The following is a 6,715-nucleotide window of genomic DNA, read 5'->3' as shown; positions in this document are numbered from 1 at the left end:
TAATTTATTTTTACCATCCCCCAGAAGTCATAATTACATTCCAGTCTTACAGAAGAATACACTCTATATCCTTCTGACTCTCCCAAACATAATCTGTTCAGTATCAGGCTTTTAATTCTGTGTTGGGAGATAGCCATTTGGCTGATACAGCCCTGAGAATGTCTGGATAAATGTCTGGATAATTTCAGCTGGAAATTGCTCTGAAAGCCTTTTGCAGCCCAGTCAGAGAGATTTCAGCCTGCACCCAGATCCTCTGGATGCTCAGAACACAACGAGAGCAAATGGGCCCCCGTGTCTGACAGAACGCTCAGTCATGGGGCAGCGGTCATGTGGATGATCACTTTGTGGAAACATGTTGTCATAGGTTAGCAAGCATAGTCCCAGAAGGGATATCCTTGCTAAGGGGTGCTTACAGCTTCCTCTGGGACCTGATAGAACCTATCAGCTGGCCAGTTTGAATATGGACAATTCTTTAAGCCACTTAAAGTTGTGACCGCCTCTGTGATACACACTTAAGAATAGACAAACTCCCCCTCCAAGCTCTCTCTCGTTTCCGGCGCTGGGACAGGTGGCTGCGGGCCCCGTGCAGGGGCCAGCAGGCCCGGCCAGGCCCTGCTTGGGCCAGGCCGGGCCGGGCCACGGCCAGCCTGGAGCCTGTTCCAGCCATGGAACCCCCCCCCACTGCCTTGCCGTGGGCAGCCGGAGCGGCTCGGAACCCCCCCCTCCACTGCGGCCGAGATTCAGCAAAGCGGCACCTCTGTCCGGCAGAGGTCAGGTGACCAACAGCGATAAGCCACATTCCAGCTGTAAGGCCGAGGTGAGATTAACCCTTTTATTGCTGTGAAGAGCTGAAAACCTGAGGGAAGAGAGAGAGGAGATGCTTAAAGCTGAAAGTCTGTTGTGAAGCTATGATATATCAGAGTATCCTGTTGTAATTTCATGAAGATATGGGGGGTGGAGTGTTCAACTCATAAGCAGAAGCACCTGCGCTGAGATAGGCAGATGCTGACGCAGCTGTAATTCCATGAGAAGTTTGGACAGAGAGAGATGAACCAGATGAGGACTTTTTGCTCCAAAGAGGAAAGGAGAAAAACCTCAATTCCTAGAGATGCTTCCAGAGATAGTTTTAAAGATGAAGATGACCCTTTGCTCCCAGGGAAGGAGAAAGGCCTCTGTTTTTCTTTGTTTCTGAACAGCTCAACCTTAAAATTGTACCCCAGAAAACTTTCAAGAGTGGACCCTCGAAAGCAGTTGCGGGAAAAGCTGCAAGTCGGGGGAAGGGACTCACATCGCAAGCAGAGAGACTCCTCTTCCTAAATGGACTGAACAATATTTGGAAGTGGGTGGCTGTCTCGGTGTGATACTGTTTTCATAGCATGAGCAAAAAGAGACTTCTCTTTCTAAATGGACTGAACCAGGTTATTATGGAAGTGGTAAACAGACTGAACATCTTAAGGGTTGTCTTTACATTGTCAGTGGGAGACGGGAGGAAGGTGGGGGGAGGAGGAGAGTTCTGAAGGTGGTATAATTTTTTTCTTTTCTTCTTTTAGGTCTGTTAATAAACTTCTTTATATTCATTCAAGTTGGTGCCTGCTTTGCATTTCTCCTAGTTCTTATCTCACAGAAGATAAACAGCAATGAGTATTTTAGACCAAACCACTACACTAAATTGGTGTTTCTGCCCGGTTACAAACCCAACCCGCGACACATGTTTAATTCTACATCAGAGCTATGCCATTACTGAGCTGACCTTTTTACTGCCTCCTCAGGGTCTGTCAGAGAGCAGCTTCAGGAGTTTATTAGTTAAGGAAAACATTAAGGATTTATTATAAAGCATACCTATCACTTTCTGTCATTCTCACATCCTCCACAAAAGACTTACATCCTATTTGAGTATTTACCTTACATGGGATACCTCTTGGAGGATGAATACCACAGGGGTATTGGATGTTTTCTATGCTTTTTTCTTTTCCTTTTAATTTTTGGAATAAGCCTTATGCACACACGGTATTTCAGATCTCATTGATTAGCAGCCAGCAAACAATTAGCTACGTGACAGTGAATGGCTAATCAATCAGCACCACTGGAGGAAACGCATCTCATCTTACAGCTCTAAAATGTCATTTCTCTTGACATTTACAGATCAGCTTCCAAAACTTCTGCACAGTCTTGGGAGGCCTTTCTCAGTGGGTTTTTTCCTTCAGTTCTGGGGTTTAGTGGGACAATTTGGGTGCTTTTACCCTACTGTGATGGCCATTAAGGACCAAAAGATGGAGTGCCTGCCCCCTTCTCCATTCGTCTGGTCTGAGGACTGGGCTTGCACTGCCACCAGAGGGAAAACTTCCCATTGCCCAGATCCACTCCTGTCCCAGCCTTGTGTCTGTGCTTCTTCCTGTTCTGCCTAGGAACAGGAGGAGTGCTTGGCATGCCCTGGATTAAGGACTGCTTTGTTTTTTCAGGTTTTCACACAGCCCCAGCACAGTCCTGTGAGAACTCCTGAATCTCCCATCCCTCCTCTCAGAAGAGGTGATGGCAATGATCAATTGACTATTTTTGGTTATTATCATTAATTCTCAGTGCATGCAGAGGTATTCTGCTGTCTTTCTCTTCTTCCCTGTCCATTGATTGAAACTGGCATACAATTTACTTCAGAGTGGAGTTTTCATTTATTCTTAGCTGGAAACAGTTTGAGGGAAACTAAGAAAGTGAGAGAAGAGTGTTAATTAATGGGACTATGGGAAGAGGGACACAATAGAGAAAAGGGCCAGCAAGAAATCTAACATAATTTAGACATAGTTACCAATTCCCCCGGGAGTCAGTTAGGAGACATGGATGACGTGGGTTTAGCCATTTACATATCTCCTGTATGGACTGTTTAGATCATGTGTCAGTTTTCCCTTCTCTCCCAGCATGTTTTGCAGTTACTGGTGTATGTCATGCCTGGTTTCCATGTTGCTTTAGGCAATGTGAACATACCCTCAGTTTTACCTAGTGCTGATGTATGAGCTGTTAACTGCTGGTATTTATAGCTAAATTCATGAATCTCTGTAGATTTTTTTTTTTTTTTTAACAGCATCTCTTGGTCCAAAACTGAAAAGAGGGAGGATGTGGGAATATTAAACTTGTGATAGAATGAAACTATTCATAATTGTTAAAACCTTACAAGTGCCACAGCTTGCTTCTCTTATCTGCATAACACAAAGTTCACTTCAGTGGCTTTCCTCAGAAAGAACATAAAAGATAATACTAAGAGAAAGAAAGAACAGTTTGAGATGATGAGATGGAACAAAATTACAGAGAATATAAGACAACAGAAATGTTCAAAAGCATGTTTTAAAAAGCCAGCCTCTTGAAAATGAGTTCCAGCTCAGTAGAGGATATATACATTCATAAAAAGAACAATAAAAGAGGATGAAAAATGCGTCCCTGCACACTTCCTTCCCTTTGCCTTCTAAAGGAGGGAGGTGAAGAGAGCAGAGAGTGAGGAGGAAGGAAACCTGAAGCGGAAACTTGACATTCTCATTTCCATGCTGAAACAAAACCTTCTAAGTTGTTGTTTTGGGTTTTTTCTTTTTAATACTAATGACTGCTATGCTTTGCTTTACCTCAGAATACTCATTTGAATGAAAATCTTGATAGAGAACTTTAAAAGGGAAAACTTACAGATGCCTTTAATACATTCAGTGCAGAGTTTTCATGTTTAAAATGCATTGTGACTTGAAAATCTTCACATTTGATATGCTCAGTGCTGTGCTTGTGTTAAAAAAATTTCCTTAATTATATACAATAGTGGCAGTGAATGGAGCTTAAGCTCCAGCAGAGCCATACCTGTGTCACCAATGCTCTGACCAAGAGGAGTCCAGACAACTTTGGGGGAAATGTGTGCACTATTATGTTTCATTATTTGGGTTCTGCTATGAGAGCTGGTAATTAACACCCCACTCTCTCAAAGATTTCTATAAATACTTAACTCTATGCTCTGAGTAATCCCATTAGAACCATGTTGTTCTGCTGCACGGAGGAAACCTTCCCAGAAGGGCTGACTCGGTGTGAGTGCAGAAATGGAAATGTCATTTCAAAAGGAATTATGCCAGCATTAAAAAAAATTACAGTGAAAGACTCCCAGAGAAAAATTCCCGTAGACTTGAACCACTAGAATGACATTTCATTCCCATTTATCGGATTTGTCCAAGTTTGTCCAAGTAATATTAAAAATAATGTGTTGCTTGAAGCACTAATATTTTACCCTTGACCTTTGTAGGCAGGTGGTCATCTGCTAAAACTTTGTATTTGAGGACTAGAACCTGAGCAGGGATTATTCCTTCACAATTCTAGAACCAGAAAATGGTTTGGGTTGGAAGGGACTTTTAAAGCTTAAGTTGTTCCAATGCCCCTGCCACGGGCAGGGACACCTTCCACTAGACCAGGTTTTTCCAAGCCCCATCCAGCCTGGCCTTGAACACCTCCAGGGATGGGCCATCCAGAGCTTCTTCGGGCAATCTCTTCCGGTGTCTCACTGCTGACTAATGTGTATGTTCCACAGATACAACAGGGAAAAAATACAAAATCTTACATCTTTCAGTCTTTTCTCCCTTCAGTCTTTTTTTTTTTTTTTCAATTATGCCTCCCAGTCTTTTTTTCTAGCTCCACTTCTGCAGCTTGTGGACCCAAAGCTGTAGAAAACACCAAACTCTTAATATCAAATGAAATTTAGAAATATCAGCACATCCATTTGTATGTGTTTCGGGGAGAGAATGAGGTGGGGAAAGAGGTGATGAGTTAAGGAAGATGGGAGCAACCTTTGCACTTTTTTTCCTACTTATTTTTATGGTCAATTGCTAGAGAACTTCTGTCTCTGAAAATATGAAGGTGTGATCTGGACCCCCACAATAAGAAGGCAAGCTCATTAACTCCATTTTGACTCTGGACAGAGGAAAGCTCCACTCCAGTTCCTGCAGCCCTGAGTGCTGCTGGATTTGCTGCTGCTCCCTCAGTTTCTGGGCAACCTCAGGGTCTTTTGTCTGGAATCTGTGATAAAAACAGATGCAGAGACCGGGCAGTCTGTTGCCTTAAACATGATGCCTCGCGGATCCGGGCATTCATAGCAGCGTGCTAAAAGCAGCGAGGGCATCCTGATCTCTCCCCCTGCTATTGTGTCCTTCCTGCTCAGCAGTGACAGACACTGAGGCAGATGATCTTTTTATGAGGTAATTTCTGTTCTGAGCCTCTCACTGCTTGCACCAAACCCTTTCATGTTATTAAAATGCAGTTGAACAGGAGCAAGCCTCATGTTGTTGGCAATTTGTCATCTTCCCATCCGAGTGGGCAGCCCAGACTTTCATGCCCATTGTCATGTCCCTGCTCACAGCCCAGCTCTGCAGTAGCATTCCCTGATCAGTGCATAACAGAAGCACATTTTCTCTTTCTCATCTATCCCCTATGAGTATGACTGGCATTTTCTTTTCTTTACAATGCTGTTGACAGAAAAAAACCTCCCTCTACCCTTTTAATTAGCCTTTCCCTTTCCTGTGCCTCCATTCACCAGGACAGGGACTTAGAAAACTCTGGATTCTTCACTATTTTTTTGTCTCTGTGCATCCTGAATTACCAAGAGCTGATTTACTACATATTTACTGCAGTCTGACTGGGAAGTTTTTCTTCAATTCACTTACAGTAGATTTACTGTGACCCTCCCAATTTGTGTGAAATCAAACATCTAATTGTTTTCTGATGCTAATGCATAGCCTTGAATTAACTGTTGAGGATTGTGATGTGTCTGGTTTCACTGTAACATTTCACATTACATTTTGGCACATTGAAAAAAGCAAGGCAGTTTTGAAATAATTAATACCATTAGGAATAACACTACCTGGGATTTTAAGGTTTAGGAATGGTTCTCCATGTTGTCTTCACTTACTGCATCCATTTGCTTCCCCATCTCAGCCTTTTTGTCACAAAGAGCAAAACAATCCAGGTAGAACTAGAAGTATTTTAAATACAAATTGCCTGGATGGATAGTTCCCACTTCAGATCTGAACAATGGCTTGTCAAAAGTGGAAAAAATATCACTCTTTATCAATCCAAATCAAATGGCCCTGAAGGTTACTGAAGAAGAAACAACGGCAAGAAAGCAATTCTTGTAACCTGGAGGAAACCTAGAGCTGTGAATTAAGAGCCTGATTGGTGTTTACAGTAAAATATAAGGATGCAATGAAGATTTTTATAAAGCTACAGTTCAGGAAAATTAGGGAAGCAACAGACAAAGAAAGGAATTTGAACAAATCGCTGCAGGCAGGGTTGGCCTCAGCTTGAGAGTTTCTGTCATTGTTTCTTGGTAATGCCTGCAGTTCAGCAATTTGACTAACTCGCTGTGACATTTCAGCTGTCCTCCTTCTGAGATACTCACTTGCATTGGGTTATGGATAGGGGTATGAATGCAGCTGCAGGAAACTATACCAGAAGGCTAAATCTTTAGACTTCTAAGTGAATTGATACTGAAAACTAGCAAATTAAAAGGAGTGAGACTGTTCTCTGGCTTCTGGCAAATTGGTGTTTTTACTCTTTCAAGCCAAGTGACAAGTCAGTAAAATATCAACAAAGAAACAGTAAAGTGAACCAGAGAAAGTAAGGGCTCTCCTTAGGCAGATTAATCACTGACAATAGTGAAAAGTAACTGCCTATTTACATTGCTGATCTATCTGGGAGGTGAAGCCAA

General features: G+C 42.6%; 1 long non-coding RNA gene across 1 annotated transcript; it reads left to right on the top strand.

The window, feature by feature from the left end:
- The first annotated feature begins 567 nt into the window (after window positions 1-567).
- Window positions 568-1,582, top strand: LOC138108916 (uncharacterized). Its single transcript, XR_011150117.1, has 2 exons — window positions 568-817; window positions 1,197-1,582. It is a non-coding gene; the product is annotated as an uncharacterized lncRNA (long non-coding RNA).
- Window positions 1,583-6,715: the final 5,133 nt, after the last annotated feature.

The sequence above is a fragment of the Aphelocoma coerulescens genome, chromosome 4, assembly GCF_041296385.1.
Source record: "Aphelocoma coerulescens isolate FSJ_1873_10779 chromosome 4, UR_Acoe_1.0, whole genome shotgun sequence".
Classification (NCBI taxonomy): domain Eukaryota; kingdom Metazoa; phylum Chordata; class Aves; order Passeriformes; family Corvidae; genus Aphelocoma; species Aphelocoma coerulescens.
Note: the sequence above shows the minus strand (reverse complement) of the source record. Positions and strands in the feature narration are given on the sequence as shown.